This window comes from Zonotrichia albicollis, chromosome 3 (assembly GCF_047830755.1).
Source record: "Zonotrichia albicollis isolate bZonAlb1 chromosome 3, bZonAlb1.hap1, whole genome shotgun sequence".
Lineage (NCBI taxonomy): Eukaryota > Metazoa > Chordata > Aves > Passeriformes > Passerellidae > Zonotrichia > Zonotrichia albicollis.
In genome coordinates, this window is record NC_133821.1 from 2,834,391 (window position 1) to 2,856,677 (window position 22,287).

At 46.9% G+C, this 22,287-nt stretch overlaps 1 protein-coding gene across 13 annotated transcripts in view; it reads left to right on the plus strand.

Moving 5' to 3' along the window:
* The window catches only part of EXTL3 (exostosin like glycosyltransferase 3), a 160,211-nt gene that overhangs the window by 79,906 nt on the left and 58,018 nt on the right, over positions 1-22,287 (plus strand). For 3 of the 13 annotated variants that reach the window (XM_074536465.1, XM_074536461.1, XM_074536466.1), the window contains exon 3: positions 2,130-2,254. The exons of 8 other annotated variants lie outside the window; for them this stretch is intronic. The gene's annotated coding sequence lies outside the window, so the exon portion shown is untranslated. Of the gene's footprint in view, positions 1-2,129; positions 2,255-2,625; positions 2,777-22,287 lie in introns of those variants that run through there. 2 more of the 13 variants (XM_074536467.1, XM_074536471.1) reach the window with 1 other exon arrangement.

A 22,287-nucleotide genomic window follows, 5' to 3' on the forward strand; every position in this document is an offset into this window, starting at 1 on the left:
AGTGCTGCTCGTGACACTTCCCCCTGCAAGCGGAGCAGAGCTCTGGGGCTGTTCCCTGGCCTCTGGCTTTAGTCAGGGTTACGTGTTTGGCCTTCAGACTGGCACAGGGTGATGGCTGCAGTCTGCTGCTGGCTGCAGTCTGCTGCTGTGGCACTGCCTTTCTTCTGAGGCTCTGAGCCTCCTTCATCCCATGGCACAAAGTGGCACTGCCTTTCTGCTGAGCCCCTCATCCCACGGCACAGAGTGGCACTGCCTTTCTGCTGAACCCCTCATCCCATGGCACAAAGCAGCACTGCCTTTCTGCTGAGGCTCTGAGCCCCTCATCCCACGGCACAAAGTGGCACTGCCTTTCTGCTGAGGCTCTGAGCCCCTCATCCCACGGCACAAAGTGGCTCTGCCTTTCTTCTGAGCCCCTCATCCCACAGCACAAAGTGGCACTGCCTTTCTGCTGAGGCTCTGAGCCCCTCATCCCATGGCACAAAGCAGCACTGCCTTTCTTCTCAGGCTCTGAGCCCCTCATCCCACAGCACAAAGTGGCTCTGCCTTTCTGCTGAACCCCTCACCCCACGGCACAAAGTGGCACTGCCTTTCTTCTCAGGCTCTGAGCACCTCATCCCACAGCACAAAGTGGCACTGCCTTTCTGCTGAGGCTCTGAGCCCCTCATCCCATAGCACAAATGTGCTGAGGGACTCAGGATCCCTGTGCTGCTGCTGGGTCTGGATATGGGAGAAAATGCTGGCAAGGGGTTCCCATTTCTCCCAGAACCTTTTATTCCAGATTACCCCATGCTGCTTCCCTCGTGGTGAAGGAATTGTCTCGGCAATTCAAAGTTGGAGAGTTTTGGATTGGAAGTTCTATTATTCATTGTTTTGGCCTTCATTTTGAGGACCTCCGAGCATTTTACAAAGAACTATCCCTGCTGTGGAAAACCAGCAGAAGGTCCTGGAATACATTGGAATATATTGTGTTGGAATATATTGTATTGGAATATATGTACTAGAATATATTCTCTTCCAAAAAAACCCCAAACTCCAGCACTACATGACTGAAGGGTCAGCAGTAAGCACCCTTTCCTCCTTCCTTTCATTCTTTTATTGTGTTTAACTTGTTGGTGTTCAATGCCTTTTTTTAAATAATTTTTTTATGTTTCCAGTTTGAGTTTTCGTATGTTCCTGGCATTTCTTGTTCCCATGCTCAGATTTTATTTCAGTCAGAGCTATGAAATAGTTGAAGGCAGACCAGCACAAGATGATTAATTTTTCCTGTCTCCCAAGATCATCTTTGGAGACTATCAAGACATATGTTCTCAAATAGATTCCCTGGTAGCGTGGGGTTATGGGAATGGCTGAGCAAGGCTGTGCCCTTTCCTTCCTGTAAAACTGGGATGGTTGGAAGATGCCAATCAATCAGTTTTGTGTAGTGCTTACATCTTTTGCTCAGAAAAAATTTGTAAGACGCTTTACATCCTGCTGAACGGGAAGCAGCTTTTGATTTTATTTCTCCTCTCAGCTGCTCTCAGTGACCCATGAGCTCCCTGGTGAATTCCCAAGGAATGCTGTGAGTCAGGGAACAGGAGCAGAATTCCCTGAGGTTCTGCAGAAGGGTCTGGGGCACAGCTGGGAGCCAAACCCCAGTCACCCAACACCCATCCCTTGCCTTAACTACTGTACAAGAATTTCCTCCTGCTGTGCCTCTAATAGAAACTGCAGGGCCAAATGAAGTGGGCAGATTGCAATCACTGCTGCTGAGTTATCCCAGAGGTGGAATTACTGCAGCCCTCTGCTTTTCCCGACTAATTTGGAAAGTTTGCTGCCTCTTCCCCCTCCTCTCCCTCCCAGAGCTCCACCTTGCCACATTCCAGGCTCTGCCTTGTGGGAAAAAGAGCCCGAATGACCAGCAAGAGCCCAGATGTTGTGGCTGGGGGCAGGAAGCACAAGTCAGCTCTGCCTGATTTGTGAAGCTAAAAATAGTGAGAGCATTAATACAAATTTCTGCTTTCAGCTGGCTGGGCAGCCCGGCCTCTCCAGAGGCATCTTCCTTGTGGGAGCCCTGAGCACAGGGAGCAGGGCAGGCAGCTCGTTAGATTAATTCCTCAGTGCCTTGGATCCTTGTTTTATTTGCATTACAGGAGTGCCTGCAGGCTTGGGTGCAGCTGTGTGAGCCTAAAGATGAATTTCAGAGTGAGGGAATGTAGTGAGTGACAGGGAGGGGACAGAACCTGCAGCCACGTGGCATCGACAGCAATAAACCTGGGTGAGTTGTTTATTTTGTGTTACCAGCACAGTGAATGCCTTCAGCTCCTCAGTGGGAGCTGTGGGATGCCTGGTGGATAACTGGGAAGAGCAGGCACTGTCCCCTTCCTGCAGCAGTACAGGAGGAGGGTGGTTGCTTGGGATGGTCTGTGTGGATGCTGAATGTCCTGCACAACCTTCCAGAGTCACTCTAAATCCCCTTTTCAGTGATTTCATGTCAGGGGCAGCTAGTGGGAGAGCACATTTGGGGGACTGGGGAGTGTCTGGACGGCGTTTTCCAGCCTTATGGGTGGGGTGGGGAGGGTGGGAACAACGTGATCAAAGTGGCTTTTGTTCCCTGCAGCATAGATTATAGTAATGTTGCTATGGCCACAAATCTCCCTCAAATTGCTGCAGACAATTCATGAATTTCCTTTTTTATTACATCCTAACACTGAAAGCCAGCGAGGCTGCCAGAAACCTCTCCCAGGGAAATCTGGAGCCGCTGGAGATGTCAGGAGCTGCAGGAGGGGCTGGAATACAGGTAGTGTGAGTATTGCTGTGGTGGGGGATGCTGGAAAAAGGGAATCTCTTGTTGCTGGAACTTTGGGATTATTTGGAGGTGAAGTAATTAAATTAACCCAAAATATCTAGCTGCTCACTTTGATCCCATGACTCCTGATTTTAATTAGTTATTCCCATCTCCAGGGGAATTGGGAGTATCAGCATGCCTGAGCCCTGTAAGCTTTATCCTGTTTTTGTTCCTTTCCCAAGGAAGCTGTGTGGTCAGGAGAGCCTCACCTGGCTCAGCACTGGGAGATCCCTGTCAGTGCTTCCTGCTGCTGCAGCACATGGGAAGTTTTATTTTATCCTCCTGTTTGTAGCTTTGCTCACTCACAAAGGAGCAGAATTCGGGTGCCCTGAGCACTGGGGGTGAGGGATTTGTGAGTGGTTTCTTTCTGGTTGAAGTCAGGCCGTACATCTTGTGTGAAATCACTCATCAGAAACTCTTGTGTTTGTGGGCAGAGAGGGAGGGAGAGGGGAGGAAGTCGGTTTTGGTTGCAGCTTTCTCACCCCACAGCTGCCTGTGAATTGGTCTGTGGGGGTTCTCTCAGGGCTTGGGGAACAGGGCTGCGAACAGAACTCCTCAACACCACTTGGTCACTGCCTCCTGTGGCCCTGGGCCACCCATTTAGCTCTTTCTTGCCTTAATTAGCCTAATTAGTGCCTTTAAGGTGTCTCAAATTTCTGGTAGTTGCTGCTTCTGGTTGTACACCAAGGCAGTGACCAAGAGCCCTGGGCATGTTCAGCTGGCTCCTTGTTAGTGTGTAGCCAAATAAACATCAAAACTCCTTTTGCTGTTTGATGTGACAGCTTGGAGGTGATGCCTGAGCTTGAATCCCAGATGGTTTGGGTTGGAAGGACCTCAAAGCTCATCCCATTCCACCTCTGCCATGGACAGGGACACTTCCCACTGTCCCAGGGTGCTCCAGCCGGGCCTGGGACACTTCCAGGGGTGGGACAGCCACAGCTTAACCCAAAGCCTGGCTGTGGCCATTCCAGCACTCAGACTGCACTGCTGTGACCTTGTCTGAAAATCAAACCTTGTGTTATTTTCATCCGTTTGTTAATTTGATCCTCATTGAAACCCATCCTTGGTCCTTGTTCTCTTCTGGATCATGGGGTAGATTTTTGGTTCCATGTGACAGAGCACGAGCTTTTCTCTTCATTTCACCAGCTTAGACTCACATTTTATTTGTCTACATTTTGTATTTTTTGAGGAACTGCCAGATTTATGGTTACTAAATATGATGGAAGCTTTCTGCCCAAGAGTAGAAATCATGGAAACACAGGATTTGGGTTTTCAGGGACCCTAAAGATGTAGTTCCACCCCCATCCCCTGGGCAGGTTGTGCCTTTCAAGTGTCTGGGTAAAGCCCAGCCAGTGTTTTGGCTCTTTCATGTTTATGGTTTGGATCTTTCATGTTTATGGTGTGTTCTCCTTGGGCTGCCTGGTTTTTGTGGGTGTTGTGGGTCTCTTGTGCAGCACTTCAGCAAGGATCAGCATTTTGGGGTGACCCTACACAAAGCTCAGGAAGAAATCCTGATGATTTCCTGGAGCTTCCTGGAGCATTTCTGTGAGGAGACAGAGAAGGACAAATGTGTAGGAACTCAGAAATGGAATGAGGATTGTGTGGAGATGGAAACAAAGGAGGGAAATGTCCTGGAGGAGGAATGGGGGGTGAGGAGACACATTCAGTTTGGGCAGAGGCCATACACTCTGATTTCATTCTCTTTTTTTCTCTTGTGTTTCTTCCTTCTCGTGCACTGTACCCACACTTTTCATTAATTTCTAAGAAGTGAAATAAAATACTGAAACTGTTTTGGCAGCTTCAAATGCAGGAAATCCACATTACTGTGGTGAGGCTTTATCAGCCCGTTCTCCCACTGGTGGCCTGAGCTTTGCCACCCTCAGGTGTCCTTCCCATGGCACAGTGAGCTCAGCCTGGGCTGCTGGGGCTCTCTGGAGAAACCCAGGCTGTCCTGAACGGACAGGCTTGGACAGCTCCAGCAAACACTGCCCTGCTCAGAGCAGTTCTGTTGTCCCACATCCGTGGTGAATTCTCATGTTCACCCCACAAACACTGATTGAACAGAGAGATTTATGTTCAGGGGAAGGCATAAATAAGCTCTTTAATGTGCTGAATGTTAGTGTGATGTTTTTCTTCCTCCAGAACTGGAATGCTTGGCGCAAGAAGGATGTGGATCTGTTAGAGGGGGTCCAGAGGAGGCCACAGAGCTGCTCCAAGGGCTGGAGCCCCTCTGCTCTGGAGTCAGGCTGGGAGAGCTGGGGGTGCTCACCTGGAGAAGAGAAGGATCCAGGGAGAGCTCAGAGCCCCTTCCAGAGCCTAAAGGGGATCCAGGAGAGCTGGAGAGGGACTGGGGACAAGAGATGGAGGGACAGGACACAGGGAATGGCTGCCCACTGCCAGAGGGCAGGGATGGATGGGATATTGGGAAGGAATTGTTCCCTCTGAGGGTGGGGAGGCCCTGGAATAGAATTCCCAGAGAAGCTGTGGCTGCCCCTGGATCCCTGGAAGTGTCCAAGGCCAGGTTGGAGACACCTTGGAGTAACCTGGGATAGTGGGAGGTGTCCCTGCCCATGCCAGGGGTGGGATGGGATGAGCTTTAAGGCCCTTCCCAGCCAAACCAATCTGTGATTCCATGAAATTCCCCCTTGCCCGATTTTTTGAAGAGTCTCTGACAAGATGATCTTTGGGGTCCCTCCAACCCAGACCGTTCTGTGATGATTTGAGGTGTCACAAATGTGTGTCAAGCGTGGGTCCTTTGTAGTTTCTGTGCCACATTGTGCAGAGGACACAGCCTGCAGCGAGCAGCACACTGGCTCCAGGTGTGTTCCCTGTGAGAGGGATGGATCTGTTCTCTGTTCTCTGGTGCAGGGAATTCTCTGTCATGCAGCAGCTGGAATGTGCTGCTTCTCACCCAAAACTTGCTGATTTTTCCTCTCCTTCATTTCCTCTGAATTCTTCACTGCCAGGCTTGGGTGGGCTCAGGAGCTTTGTCATAGAAAGCTTCCAGCTCTAATCCCTCAGTGTGCCATCAAAACACAGATAAAAAATACAACAGGTCCTCCTTGGTGTGTGTGTGGAGGCAGAGAGGGGCTGGGAGGTGGATTTTTGGAGGAAGGACTGTGTGGAAATATTTCTCAATTCCATTCCTGTAATCTGTGTTTAACATTCTTGTTCTGTGCTCCAGCCCCTCACCTTTAGCTGGAGTGCTCTGAGATTGCTTATCTGAAAGAGATGGAGGTTCATTATGTTAATTGGCTCTGAAATGACTGCAGCAAATATCAGTAATTGGTATTATTATTCTGCTCTTGTTGTGTCCTGGGGTTTCCAGGGAGCAGAAATGAATATGGAAAGCTGCTCTTTGTGCTGTGCTTGCTGTACCTCACGTGAGGCTGGGGTTTCAAGAGGCTGTTCAGTGATTCTGAAAAATAACAGAGTGGGTGACATGGGGAGGGGAAAGATCCCTGCTCATGGATGTCTGTGTTTAATCCCAGCTCCAGGAGAGCCCCTGCTCCGACTGAGGGGAGTCAGAACTGTGAATGCAGCAAAGACACGGCCACTTGCCACATGAACTGTGGATGTGTGGCTGGAAAATTGATTTTAGGAGGGAGCAAGCGTGGAATAAACTGGTGCTGCCACTCCTGACAGTGCTGCCTAAAACTGTTTGGAGAAAGGATAACTCCTTCTGGCATGGTGTGTCTGCCTGCTGCTGACAGCACTATTTCTACCCAGTTATGAGATCATTCTTCCTCAAAACTCTTCTCTCCCAGCTCTCTGCTTTGTCCAGAATGGTTTTGTCCCTCGTGAGGCAGAGTGGAGCTTTCCTGCTGGTGCTGACAGGAGTGAGCAGGGGCATAACTTGATCCTCTCTAAGCTGCAAAGCAGAGCAACATTTTGGTAATTTGCTGTAATGGGATCTCTGCGCTCAGCAGAATTTGTAATGTCAGCTGGGTTTTGGTGTGGATGGGAGGACATCAGAAAGAAGGGAGGGTGGCTGGATAATTCCTCCTGAGGGGCAGCTGTGGGGCCGCTCTGATCTCTCTGTGAGCAGGGGCAGGACACAGGGAATGGCTGGAGCCAGGAATATCCAACCTAAACCAGGAAGGTTTAGATTGGATATTAGGAAAAGGTTCTTCCCCAGAGGGTGTCAGGCACTGGAACAGCTGCCCAGGGAATGGTGACATTCCCAAGGCTGCCAGAGCTCCAGGAGAGTTTGGACAACCCTCTCAGGGATGCACAGTTGGGATTGTTGGGGGTCTGTGCGAGGCCAGGGTTGGATTGAGATCCTTGTGGTCCAGCTCTGGGTATTCCATGATTCTGTAATGGATGAGGAATTGAAGAAATCTGGGATAGAAACCAGAAGCTGGAGTGAGGACAGCATTAGAAGGTAGGAGATCAGCTCCACAGACAGAAAATGAGTGATGGTGATTGCAGGGGTCCAAGGATGAGGGAAGAGACGAGAATCTGACTCCATGTTTCAGAAGGCTGATTTAGTATTTTATGATATATATTATATTAAAACTATACTGAAAGAATAGAAGAAAGGATTTCATCAGAAGGCTGGCTAAGAATAGAAAAAGAATGAAAACAAAGGCTTGTGGCTGACTGAGACAGTCCAGACAGCTGGGCTGTGATTGGCCATTAATTAGAAACAACCACACGAGACCAATCACAGACCCACCTGTTGCATTCCACAGCAGCAGATAATCAGTGTTCACATTTTGTTCCTGAGGCCTCCCAGCTTCTCAGGAGACAAAATCCTAAGGAAAGGATTTTTCATAAAGCATGTCTGTGACAAATGAGAGTGAAGGAAATGTGAAACTGCTTTTAGTTCCTTTCTTTCTAATCCCACCTGTTTGTTTCCACTGTGCTCCCTGGCCATCCCTAGGGGTCTGGTTCTGGCAGAGGGCTGGAGTGGGACATGCTGAGGAGTGCTGGGCTGCTTTGATCCATGCATAGCCATGCCGGGGGTATGGCCAGGACACCCAGGAGGGGTTTGGGAGAGGGATGTGGCCATCCTGGCTGGAGGGAGAGTAAACCATGCTCAGTGTGAAAAACGCCAGTCACTTGTTTTTGAAATTTTCAAAGTTTCATAGTAATAAAATGGTTATAAAAATAGTTATACAATTAGAGTAATAATGATTTGGACAATTTGAATTAGGACAATATGAGACAAGAGACAAAGAGTTGTGGATGTCCGGGTACCTTTTCTGGGCAAAATAAGCCTGAAAAAGGACACACATTAACAAAGGATTAACCCTTAAAAACAACAGCCTGTTGCATATTCATACACCTCATCCATGATGCACAAATTCCATTCAAACACAGGATTCTGTCTGGTCATCCTCAGCTTCTTCCTCTGAATCCTGACAGCGCCTTCGAGGTGGGAAGAAGTTCATTTCTTCTGATAAGAGGGCAATAAATTCTTTATCTCTGAAAGATTCAGGTGTCCTGTGGCTGCTATCTGCCTTTCTTTAAAAAAAGTATCCTACATAGCAGAGTTTCTATTTTAACATTTTATTATAACCTAAAACTCTATTTACCACACTACTTAAGAGAATGAATCCAGCATTACTTTCTAACACAACACATCTAATATTCATTTGAATATTTGCAAAAAGCCAATCATAAAATACATGCATTTTTCACACTCAGTGTGTAGGGCACAGGAGTTATTCCTTCTGCATTGTGGAAAAGCAAATGTTTGTAATGATTCCACTCCTTTTCTTTCCTGTCCTGTAGCAGCCAGGCTGGAAGTTGCCAAGGGAGTTGATTTTTCCATCCTTAGGGTCCTATAATCAAACTCCTCCAACATTTTTCCAGACCAAATCACAAATACCTGAGGGTATTTGTATTATGATACCTGTAAATCATGCCAGGTGCTGATTGCACTTTTACCCTCGTCTACAACCCCAAACATCCTGGTTTCTTCTTCTGCTCTCTGCTTTTCCAAGTTTGCTTGGCAAAACCAGATCAGCATCACCTGTCCAGCTCTGGACTCACTGCTGATGCTCATCAAAAGCTGAGTTGCAGTTTTGGAGGTGCTGTGAGTTGGGAAGAGTGTTAGAGCCAGTTACAGCTGTATGGGATGCTTAAAAAGAATGGAAAATATTGATTTGCACAAGGAGAGCTGCTTGGAGGCAGTGGATGAGAACATGGTGGGCAAGGGAATCCTTTTTTTCTCTCCAGCTGCCTCGTGGATGCCTGGAGCTTTGTAAAGAAATTTGCCACAGTCTGATGCCCTCATTGTGGAATTAAGGACAGACTTTGATGCTACTGTTTTAGGACTGTTTCCTTATTATTTGAATCTTTTCTCAGAAAAAAGTCTCAAGGTTTTTTTCCACCGTGTCTCTGAGTCCTCTCTGAGCAGCACAAGACACTGTTGACCTTTCAGTGGACTCAGATTTTCTGAAGTTTCACCTCTTTTTATTTAATTTCTAATTTTCAAAAAGAAAATATTCCTCAGATTGAGGTTGGAGTGATACAGCTTCCATCTGGGAACTATTTTACATGTAATTTGAAAAAACAGACTGTAAAACACACACTCATAAAAACAGCTTGTCCTTTCCAATGTACTAGAAAATGATGCTCAGCAGCCTCTTAATGCCCTCTGCTCGCCTGTATTTAAGCTCCATGACATGCTCAGAGACACAGTTACACTGCATTTTAATACTGAGTCACACATAAATTCCCAGTATGGATCATTTGGGGGAGATTAATATGGAGAATATGTTAATAGTTAGGAATTTGAAGTCATTGCAGATTTTGCAGCACTGAGTGTGCACGAGGAGCTCGGTGACTGTAACGCTGCTGTCCGGTTTGGCTTGAAAATGAGATCACTCAAAAAATGTGCCTTGAACTTTGGAAATTGTGTGGATGTGCACAAATATTCCTGCATTAGAAACACAGAATCCCAGAATGGTTTGGGTGGGAAGGGACTTTAGAGGTCATCTCATCCCATCCCTTGGGCAGGGATGCATCCCACTGTCCCAGTCTGCTCCAGGCCCAGTCCAGCCTGGCCTTGGGCACTGCCAGGGATCCAGGAGCAGCCACAGCTTCTCTGGGAATTCTATTCCAGGGCCTCCCCACCCTCACAGCCAGGAATTCCTTCCCAATATCCCATCTAGCCCTGCCCTGTGTCTGTGGGAAGCCATTCCCTGTGCCAGGGCCTCACCAACCTCCCAGCCAAAAATTCCTTCCCAGTATTTCATCCATCCCTGCCTTGTGTCCTGTCCTTTGTCCCATTCCCTGTGTCAGGGGCCTCCTCACCCTCTCAGGAACAATTCCTTTCCAATATCCCATTGAATCCTGCCCTGTGTCTGTGGGAAGCCATTCCCTGTGCCAGGGGCCTCCCCACCCTCACAGCTAAAAATTCCTTCCCAATATCCCATCTAACCCTGCCTTGTGTCCTGTCCTTGTCCCATTCCCTGTGTCAGGGGCCTCCCCACCCTCCAAGGCAAGAATTTCTTCCCAATATCCCATCTAACCCTGCCCTGTGTCTGTGGGAAGCCATTCCCTGTGCTAGGGGCCTCCTCATCCTGCCAGTCAGGAATTCCCTCCAAATATCCCATTTAATCCTCCCCTGTGTCTGTGGGAAGCCATTCCCTGTTCCAGGGCATCCTCACCTTCACAGCCAAAAATTCCTTCCAATATCCCATCTAACCCTGTCCTGTGTCTGTGGGAAGCCATTCCCTGTGCCAGGGGCCTCCCCACCCTCCCAGCCAAAAATTCCTTCCAATATCCCATTGTCACAGACATTTTTTCATAAAAATCCTCTCTTTGGGATTTTTCCTCTTCTGGGAAGCTGGGGCCCCAGAAGACAAATGTAAACAATTATCATCTGCTGCTGTGGAATGCAATAGGTGCACCTGTGATTGGCTCATGTTCCATGTTTACAATTAAGGGCCAATCACAGGACCAAGCTTGGGGACAGATTCAGGGAGAGCTCTCTTGTTTTGAGATTCTATTCTATTCTTAGCTTAGCAGCTTCTGCAACTTTTCTCTCTATTCCTTTTAATATAGTCATAATGTATTATATATCATATATTAATAAATCCAGCCTTCTGATCATGAAGCAAGGTTCTCGTCTATCTCTCTCACCCTGAGGAGCCCTCACAAGTCACTGCAATATCCCATCTAACCCTGCCCTGTGTCCTCTCCTTGTCCCATTCCCTGTGTCCTGTCCCTCATGGCACTATCCAAAGGTGTGAATCGTTTTTTTGCAGGTTTCTGGACCCCATCTCCCCACTTTTGTCTTTTTAGCATTCCTTGTGCCTCCATCTCTAGTCAGAGCAATTTTTTGGTACGAGGCAGGAGCGAGGCACCACTTACCAGCTTAAGGATTTACCAGCTGATCCCATCAGCTTTCCGTAGGGTGCCACTGATTTCCCAGGCTTTGATTTGCTGCTGTTTTTCATGAACATCTCCCTGAGCCCCAGGGAGGTCCCTTGATTAAATCATTAGTGCTCTGTGGGACCTCATGGGGAGCCCAGGCTGCCTCAAATAATGAGCTGAGACAAGAGTGGCAGCATCAGATGGATCCTGCCCCATCCCTTCCCCTTCTGATTCTTTATTTTTCATGGTGGGCTTGGTTACGGTGCCGTCTGATTTTTGTGAGAGGGAATTTTTTTGTGGAGAAATAAAATTGGGCAAGGATCATGTAAAAATAATGTCTGGATCCTGTAAAAGTAATGTTTGACCTGCCCTTCCTCTTCTTCATCCCCAGCTTCAGGGTTTGCTGGAGACTTAAAAAAAACCCCAAACAAAACAAACCAAACATCAAATTGCTTTTGAATAATGTGAAATCCTGATTGTGGAAATGTGAATAATGGATCACAACACACATTCATGTTCTGCCTGCTCAGAAATCCTCCTGGTGGCCTGTGCATGGGCATCTAAAGGGAATTTTAAAAAAGCTTTTTGGGTTGGCTGTGTAAAACCAAAACCTTCACGATGGTTTTGGGTGCAAAGCACCACTGATGTATTTATTTTATGGATAAATAAACTATTGAGGCCTTTTCCAAAGGAGCAGGCAGCCTAAATTGGGTATTGCAGCAGAGGAGGGTGGGTGAGGAGCCCTGAGAGGGGATTGAGGATGTTCTTAGTTTGGGAGAGGGGATTGGTGCCATTCCTAAGCTTTCTCTGTGTTTGAAAATCCTGTTTTCAATTGTTCATATCACGCCAAACTTCAGGTAGAACAGAACATTCCAGCTAATTGCTCGCTGGTGCTTTTTGGGAAGTGTAATTCAAACTGTTCAGCTGTTTTGGGGGATGAGACTGAGCAAATACATTTCCTCACAATTAAAAATAAATACAAATAAAGGCAGGGTGACCAATTCAAGTCACGGTGCCTCTGCACTTGGGAGCAATGATTGAATATTTGGCAAATACCTCATTTGCAGTTCCCATAAAAATCCACCAAAGCTGGGCCAGTTTGAAAACATGAGGGAATAAGGGCAGGGAATGAAGAGGGAGAGGAGGGAGAAAAATTGTATTTCTTAATCATCACTGAATTCCACCCTCGGGTTGGATCCTGTCCTCACTGTTCCCATGGACTGTGTCATTTTGGGCAATGCTGGAAACAATCTCTGCAGAAATATTCTTCCCAGAGCACTGGTTTTGAACAGCCTGGATTCAGTTTTTGCAGGGATGAGGGAACTCAGTGGGACTGCCCTCTCGGTATGTGAAAATATGTATTTATATAGAGGTGTGCAGTGGTGAGGATGATAAAATATCCCTGTATGTAAATGTGAAAGTGTTTAAGGATGGGGTTTGGAGCAACCTGGGGTAGTGCAAAGTGTCTCTGCTCATGCCAGGGGTGGAACTGGATGAACTTTTGGGTCCCTTTCAACCCAAATCTGTGATATATTAAAATCTGAGGCATCCCCTCATGAGCAGAAGCTGCTGGTCCCTGCCCATCCTCTGAGGCTCCTGTCCTTGTGGAATGTTGGTGACAATTTAAGAGCCAAATTTGGGTTGAAACAGCTTCAGAAGATTCTAGAAAGCACAGTTGTACAAATTGTATTTCTGTAGGAATCCAGCTGGAGGCGGGATGGTGCATTGGGCTCTTGGCTTGGAGCCTCATGGGGGACAGTGGGGATAAAAATCTTTATTTTTCTTTTGGTGGAGGTGGTGGCGACCTCTAAGAAAAACAAACATGGCAAAATAAGCATTACAGAGTATTTTGTCTTCCTGATACAGGAGATTTTTGTGGCACAACGTCTGAGATGACCACACAGGTCCCCCATGCTGAGTTAACCCAGCAGGAATCAGTGCGGGAGATGCTCCTGTGTGACAAACCAAACCAACAAAAACCTGCATGGCTTTGAGATGGAGCCTGTGGCAAAATGGGCAGAGCTCTGGATTCCCAGCCCCTAATAAAGGTTTTGCAGGTGTTGAAGTTACAGAATTAAACATCACTGCTGGTGGCACCACCCATCGCTCCTGTGGTGACAAAGGCCTGCAGGAATTCCAGGGAACAGGAGGGAAATGTGAGAGTCACTGAAGGATGATTTGTCTTATCTGCTGGGCAAACACTCAGATTTGCCAGTTTTTCAGGTTATTTTTGTTTGATAGAGGGCAGATAAGCAGATTCATTTTTTAAGGACCACTTCTTGTGCTTAATCAATTTTCTCTTGAGTGTAGTGAAAAGAAATTGAGTGTCCAATTTGTGCTTGTAGGGAGGAGTGGGTTCTCTGTGAGCTGCTCTGAACAAATCCATCTTTGTGTGACCAGGCAGCATCAGAGCTGTCAGGAAGGTCCTGTGAGCCCCTGTCTCTGCTCTTTTTTTATCAGAATAGGAAATAAAAGTCATGGAAAAGCTTTGATAAAGCTGTAAATGTGATCATGGGAGCTCTTAGGAGTAGCTGCATCCTGGCCCTTGTGATTTTCATCAAGTGCAGAGAACAAGAAAATCTGTGGAGTTCACAACACCAGTGGAGTAATAAATTGCTCCAAGAATATGAAAAGTGGCTTGGAGCAATCCAGATGATTTTTAAACTGGAGTGAGCAGGGTGGGCTGTGCCTGGGGCAGAGGGCTCAGCCCTCCAGGAACTCTGCAAAGGTTCTTGTGGTTGCACTGAGCAGACAAATCTGCTTCAGTTCCCCAAAAAAACAAGTGTTTAATGCCATCTCTGTGAGCTGGGAAATAGGAACAAAGGATGTTTTTACACCAAAAACTGAATTTCTGAAAATGCTGTTCAAGTATTAGCTCTGATATCTGTGTGTTAAAATAGATGTGGGAAAAGCTGGAGATCCTGCAGGAGGAGCAGCAGGGCAGCTTTTGGATCAGGGTGAAAATATCTGGAGCTGAACTTTTAAACTCTCCCACTTTGCTTATGGGTCAGGAGAGAGAGCAGAACTTGAATCCCTTCTCTGGGAAAAGCTGCTTGGAAGGGGACATTGAAAGGTGGACGTGGGCTGGGATGAAACTCCCTGGAAGAGATGGATTTGCTGCCTCTGAATTTATCCTTGGAGGTTGAACTTCTTTTTTCTTTACCTGTGGGAATGCTGAGATATCCAGAGAGGGTGACACCAGTTTGGTGGCAGCGAGCAAAGGAAGTTTCCATCGCCTTTCATGAAGATAAAAATCTCAAGGCGCATTTTCTGCTGTGAAAGCAAAATGCTCTCATGGAACAGAGGGTGGTTTTTGCACCATAAAATCCAGGAAGTTCTTGCTTGGATCAGTTCCTTTCAAATGGATTTTGGCAGTGGGCTGGGAGCTTAGGAGAATTTTCTGGAAGGGGATTGTTGCCACTTCTGTGTGTTCTTCCTGCTGGAGAAGGAAGAGCTGTGCCAAGACAGATTCTGATGTGCCTCGAGTTATTCTTTGCAGCAGTTCATTTACCCCTGCTGAGCATCCCTGGCTTCATTCTAATTCTCTGTGCCACTCAGCTGCTTTAAGGTGAAAAGGATTTGTAAAATCCTCAGCTGTTGGTCCAGGGGAAAAGGAAAACCAAGAACCTTAATTTGAAGGTCCAGTTTTTATCCCTGAAAGTCTTGAGCCTCTGGAGTGTGCAAAGTGATTTTTAAAATAAAGCTTTTCTGAGTTAGATAAAGGGAAAAAAAATTCCTTCTTTCCTCTCAAAATTAGGTCCCAATCATGGAATCATTTAGGTTGGAAAACTTCTCTCAGATTATTGAGTCCAGCTCTGCCAAAGCCACCGCTGATCCATGTCCCAAAGTGTTACATCCACACAGAATCTAAATTCCTGGGCAGCTGTGCCAGGGCTGGACAACTCTTTTGGGGCAGAAATTATTCCTAATATCCAACTGAAAAATTGTCTTTTGTCTTGTTACTCCTTGTTGATAAATGTTAGGAGTAATATAAACGTCTTGAGCCTCTGGAGTGTGTGCAAAGTGATTTTTTTAATAAAGTTTTTCTGAGTTAGATAAGGGGAAAAAAATTCCTTCTTTCCTCTCAAAATTAAGTCCCAATCATGGAATCATTTAGGTTGGAAGACTTCTCTCAGATTATTGAGTCCAGCTCTGCCAAAGCCACCGCTGATCCATGTCCCCAAGTGTCACATCCACACAGCATCTAAATCCCTCCAGGGGTGGGGAATCCTCCATTGCCCCAGGGCAGTGGGCTGGACAACTCTTTTGGGGAAGAAATTATTCCTAACACCCAACTAAAATTATTCCTAATACCCAATTGAAATATTGTCTTTTGTCTTGTTGCTCCTGTTGATAAATGTTAGGAGCAATATAAACATCTTGAGCCTCTGGAGTGTGTGCAACGTGATTTTTTAATAAAGTTTTTCTGAGGTAGATAAGAGGGGAAAATTCCTTCTTTCCTCTCTAAATTAAGTCCCAATCATGGAGTCATTTAGGTTGGAAGACTTCTCTCAGATTATTGAGTCCAGCTCTGCCAAAGCCACCGCTGATCCATGTCCCCAAGTGTCACATCCACACAGCATCTAAATTCCTGGGCAGCTGTGCCAGGGCTGGACAACTCTTTTGGGGCAGAAATTATTCCTAATATCCAACTGAAAAATTGTCTTTTGTCTTGTTGCACCTTGTTGATAAATTTTGGGAGTAACATGAATGTCTTGAGCCTCTGGAGTGTGTGCAAAGTGATTTCTTTAATAATGTTTTTCTGAGTTAGATAAAGGAAAAAAAATCCTTCTTCTCAAAAGTAAGTCCTAAAAATGAAATAATTTAGGTTGGAAGACTTCTCTCAGATTATTGCCAAAGCCACCACTGATCCATGTCCTCAAGTGTCACCTCCACAGAGCATCTAAATCCCTCCAGGGATGGGGAATCCACCACTGCCCTGGGCAGCTGTGCCAGGGCTGGACAACTCTTTTGGGGCAGAAATTATTCCTAATATCCAACTAAAAAATTGTCTTTTGTCTTGTTGCTCCTTGTTGATAAATGTTGGGAGTAGCAGTTCCATGGTAAATGTCCTGTTCTCCTTATCCACCCTCATTTCCACCTTGGACATCCCTGTGCATTCCTTTTTTTCCTCTCTATGGTTTTCAAACTTGAGCTTGCTGAGGGAATTCAGGGATTTTTAAAGGGAATCCTTGTCCCTTTGGGATTTCAGTGGTCACTTGGCCATCCAAAGGTCGAGGTTGAGAGTTGTGTCTCCTGCAAGAGGGCATGAAAGGAGAATTTTGGCATCTGGGGTGGGAGATTGGGAGCACACAGAGCTCTCAGTGGAGCATTTCCAGCCTGAGTTACACCCTGCCTTGTGTGCTGGCAGCCTCCTGCTCAGCTGAAGGTGAATTATCACCTTAAATCCCTTTCCCTTCTGGTGGCTCAGCAGCTTTTAGGGCATCTCCAAGCTGCCTAAATTTGGATCTGAGTCTGAACCCAGCCCAGCAAAGTCTGTGAAGGGGCAGGATAAGGACAAGGCAGGAGAAACTTGGCAGGTTTGGACTTGACTCTTGGGGCCAGGGAGGATAATTTCCCAATTTGTTTCTGGGAAATCACTTGGTTTTGTTCAGGTTTATGGAAGAAACTAACAGTTTATCCTTCACCAGGCTGTTAAAATTCCTTTCTCACAGCAGGATCATAAAATCTTTGACTTTCTCTCTGCTTGCAACAACAGGTTTTGATTTCCTTGTTTGTGGGAAATTGGGGCTCTCTGGAGTTTTTTGTGGGAATTTCTCCCCCCCAGACCCCTCCTGTGTTATCCCACTCATAATATCAGGATTTCCAAGCACTCCTTCATTTCCAGCTCTGCTTTACACTTTCTTTTCTGGAGGATTAATGTGCTGGGTAACCTCTGTGCATAAACAATTCAGGAGCAAATGCAGTTAATGGACCCTGATGGTTTTTTGGCCATTTTTATGGGACACGATGCCTGAATTAGCCTGGGAAATTTTTCTGCTCTTAAATATTAGAGCTCAATTTAATGTTTTGTGTTGTCCAAACATCTGCTGGACTTTGGCATCTCCTTAATGGCACTTGGAGTGGGAGTGCCAGGAATGCTTTCCAGAGCTGTGGATCTGGGCTTGTGTTGCTCTGTCTCCATCACGTTGGAGAATCCCAGGATTTATTTCCTGGGCATATTTCTGTATTAGGATGCAATATTTGTCTGAATTAATACAGGAGAATGAGCTTGAATAATTGTACTGAAACCAAATTTTAGATTTGCAGTGGCACCTCTGACAGTGGGAGAAATAATGGTGGTGCAGGCAGGTGAGGGAAGGAAAAAACCAGCCTGGATAAGAGCCTTGAAAGAAGAGAAAATAGAGAAGCAAGTGGAGATAATTGTCAGGGAAGAGTGAGATGGAAGCAGATTGGGATGTTTTTGTGACCAGGAGTAAAGGAAAAAGCTTTTTGCTGAACTCTGTGAGGATGAGCAGAGGAAAATGGACAAATTTCTCTGGCTGGTGACAGGATGAGGTGAGGAAATAAAACTGAGAGCATTAAATATCCCAAGATGCCATTTAGTGCTGTGTGTTCCCTCCCCCATGAACAGGGGCTGCAAATTCTCCATCCCTGTTTCCTGTGGGGCAGGAGGAGATCTGTGTGCATGTCTGAGAGGCTGGCTTTAATTTCCAGGAGGATGTAGGTCTTGTTTATGTTGGAGCAGCAAGCAGGAGAGGCCAGGAAGGGACCATGTGTGTAAGAGCAGGGCTGGATTCCCTGTGGAGCAGAGGAGCCTTCCTGGGCATCTCTGCACAGCTGCTCTCTGCATCAGCCATGAAAAAAAAAAAAAAAGGCAAAAAAAAAGCAATTAAAATGTTCTTTAGAAAAATAACAACAGCAAAGTTCTGTTTCAAAGGATGGAAGGCTCCTTACCCATGAAATTCATCCCATCACAGGGATTCCTGTGATCTCCAGAGACCTTTAGGAGCTGCAGCTCACCACATCAAAGGAGTGTCCGTGGGGCTTGGAGCACAACCATGGAATATTCAGGTGCCACGGGGGGTTCCCAAGGCTCTGAGTCCGTGCCCAGGGAACAGATATTCCCTTGCTAAGGCACCATCTGACAGCCTCCCCCTTCCAGACAGCTCTGCATCAAAGGTGACCTGGAAAACTTTTTTTAATACATTAAAACATGTCCCAGACTTTCAAATGCCAAAGCCCAACTTTCCCTCTGCTTAAAAGAGGTTTCTTTGCAAGTTTTGCTTGTCCTCACAGATTTTAAGCTTTGGGAACCATGGGCCTCTCTCCTGGCACAAGGTCTGCAGGTGCTGAAGGGAGACATGGAGGGACCCACAGCAGGGGACAGCTGAGAATGATCCATGCTCCAAAACTTGGGTGGCATCATCTGATATCCCAGGGGGCAGGGCTGGATGGGATTTTGGGAAGGAATTCCTGGCTGGGAGGGTGGGGAGGCCCTGGCACAGGGTGCCCAGAGAAGCTGTGGCTGCCCCTGGATCCCTGGCAGTGCCCAAGGCCAGGGTGGATGGGGTGAGGATGAGGATTTCTCTCCTCTGCCCATGGCACAGAGTGACCGGGGTCCTGCAGTGTCCCCTCTGTGCAGTGTCAGGATCAGTGCAGGTGTCTGTGAGCCCTTCCACGATTGTCGCCCTTGGCTCTCCCTCTCTGCCAGCACCCCAAGAGCTGGTTTGGGGTGACCCATGTGTGATCCATGGCTTGCTGTGTGTGCGTAGGAGATGGGGACCTCAGGAAAGCTCAGCACCCTGGGGGACAATGGGGACACCAGGCTCAGTCCCACCATTGGCTGCTGCCCAAAGCCCTGCAGAGCTTTGACTGGGAATGGCCCTGGATTGGCCCTGGAATGGCTCTGGAATGGCCCTGATTCCTGTGACCTGGAATGGCCCTGGAATGGCCCTATTTCCTTTGGCCTGGAATGGCCCTGATTCCTGTGACCTGGAATGGCCCTGGATTGGCTCTGGAATGGCCCTGGAATGGCTCTGGAATGGCCCTTGTTCCTGTGACCTGGAATGGCCCTGGATTGGCCCTTGTTCCTTTGGCCTGGAATGGCCCAGGAATGGCCCTTGTTCCTGTGACCTGGAATGGCCCTTGTTCCTTTGGCCTGGAATGGCCCTTTTTCCTTTGGCCTGGAATGGCCCAGGAATGGCCCTTTTTCCTTTGGCCTGGAATGGCTCAGGAATAGCCCGGGAATGGCCCTTGTTCCTTCCACCCTCCCACAAAGGAGCTGTTCCAGACTGCAAGACAAGATGGATTCTGTCCCCATCTGGATGGCAGCTGTCTTTTGTCAAGTGGGCAGTTTGCCTTATCTCTCTCTCTGAGTGACCACAATCACTCCTCCCTTGGAGGGACATTTGCTGATAACAGCTATGGAATGTCACTGCGTGGCTGATAAGAACTACAGCATCCCATTGGGAGATGTGAGCCCAGAGGGAGGAGCCAAGCATTCCTACCCGGATATAATCTGGAGATCCTGGAATACCAATATGGATTCTCCTCTGGATTTCCCAGAGGAACAGCAGCTGCCTCTCCTGGATCTTTGGAGGAAGAATACCTGTGACGGTGTTCACAGGGGTCCCAGGATGAGGGAAGAGATGAGGAGCTGACTCCACGTTTCAGAAAGCTTGATTTATTATTTTATGATATATGTTATATTAAAACTATACTAAAAGAATAGAAGAAAGGATTTCATCAGAAGGCTGGCTAAGAATAGGAAAAGAAGGAATGAATAACAAAGGCTGGGCTGTGATTGGCCATTAATTAGAAACAACTACATGAGACCAATCAGAGATGCACCTGCTGCATTCCACAGCAGTAGATAATCAATGTTTACATTTTGTCCCTGAGGGCTCTCAGCTTCTCAGGAGAAAAAATCCTAAGGAAAGGGTTTTTCATAAAAGATGTCTGTGACAACTGCCCCCTTTTCTACAGGATCCCTGCTCCAGCAGAACCACCCCTGACACTCCAGGAGGATTGCAACCACAATTCCAATTGTGCTGCCAACACCCTGACCCACAGGGTGTCAGGTTGTGTTTGACTCTGTCAGTGTTTTAATTTACTGCATTGTTTATTTTATCCTTTTATTTTCTTCCCTATTAAAGAACTGTTATTTCCCACTCCCATATTTTTACCTGAGAGCCCCTAAATTTAAAATTTACAGCAATTCAGAGGGGTGGGGAGAGTTTACATTCTCCATTTCAGGGGAGCTCCTGCCTTCCTTAGCAGACTCCTGTCTTTGCAAACCAAGACAGTGGCATTTCCCTGTTTTCCTGGGATAGTTTCCCTGATGGGATGTGGGATGCAGTGCCAGGCAAGCAGCCAGCAGGCACCTCAGCAGCTCTGTGTTCCTCCCCTCCAGCCCTGCAATGCCTGAGGCCACCTCTGGGTGTGAGTGAACAGAGCAGCCCCTCATGTCCCAACCCTGAGCTGTGCTCACATCTGGGAGCAAAACCTGGATTAAAGCATCCACTTTTACACCTCTCCATGGCATTCAGTAACAAATAAATCCCACAGCCTGGGGGGGGTTTTTACTCCAGGAGATGCTGAAGTGACAGGGAACTTCCCTGCCTGCCTTTTGTGGGGACAACACAAACCAGCAGAGCAGAAAGACATCCAAAATACCACTTTTCAAAGCAGCAACAGATCTTCCTGTCAAAGGAGACATTTCACAAGGATGGGCATGGCTGGATTCATGGCAGAACAATCAATGGGGATGAAAACCAACATTTCCCACCAGCCTGGGCTGGTCAGGCTGGAATTAATTTGCTTTTTGATCATCCATAGGGAAGAGTCTAGCAGAACCCTGGGGTGCTGCTGGGATGGGAATTTTGAGAACATTTCTCCTCTGGCCAGCACTCCTGGAGGCTTTCCTGGATTGGGTCTGTGCCAGCCTTGTTGTGCTCCAGCTTGTCACCTGTGTCCCAGCAGATGTGACAGAGCCCTGCTGGCTCCTGATGGTGGGAAGAGTTTCTGTGTGTTCCTGGGGTTTGGCAGAGCTGCAGAAATCAGCATTTCCCCCCTGTTTTATTGTTTTTTTATTGTTTTATGGGTCCCCCTCCCCTCCTGCCAAGTGGGAATAACATTGCAGAAAGTGCCTGTCCCCGTGAGGGAACAATTTGGTGACATTCAGGAGTTGCTGAGTCTTGAACAGCTTCTGCTGGTCCAGCCAGTTCTTTGAAAGTTGGAATTTTTGGGGACTTTTTTCTTTTTTTTTTTGCTCAAATAGCAGCTTGAGATGGGCCAGAAACTGTTGTGACAGTGCCTCTAAAATCCTTAAGCTGCTTGAATCACTCCAAGGAGCCAGGCAATAAAAGAGCTGGAATAAAATGTATCCCTCAATGTCCTTCACTTCTGCTGACAACTGCAGTTTAAATTACTGGTGCAGCCCTTCAGCATAGCTGGCTTGTAAAAACTAATAAAATATAAAATGAAGTTAGAACAGAGACTGGCCACCTTTTCTGGGGTGGAGAGTAGAGAGAAATCACACTTTTTTTTGGGGTGGGCCTCTGTTAGGGTGCTGTTATTGCTTTAATGACAGTGACCAGAGTAAAATATTAATTTATGCTGGAATTTTTACATAATTTTAATTATATAGTGTTTATTAGACAAGGGCCTTCACTTTAATCATGAAGTGGCATTTATTCTATGAAGAATAAATGTTTGCCAGAGCTTACATTAAAATTAGGCTTTTAAAAAAACACTCTTAGGCTCTCTTCTAGTGGAAGGTGTCTCTGCCTATGGCAGAGGGTTGAATGAGATGATATTTGAGGTTCCTTCTAACCCAGACAATTCTGTGACTCTCAGAACAGTGGTTTGTTTGGGATTTGGGCATCCCATTGCCACATGCTCTGATTCCGTGGCTCCTTTGCCCCAAGTCACCAGAGTTTCAGGGACAATAATTGGTGGCTTTGAATTAAAAAAATGGCAGATTTTTATTTTGTAAGCATTCCAAGCTTGCTATGAAACATCTCCAGGATTCCTTTTATTCTGTGACTCAGGTGTGTGATTTGTTTGCCTGATGGATTTGGCCATCCCATTGGCACATGCTCTGATTCCTTGGCTCCTTTGCCCAAAGTGGCCAGAGTTTCAGGGACAATAATTGGTGGCTTTGAATT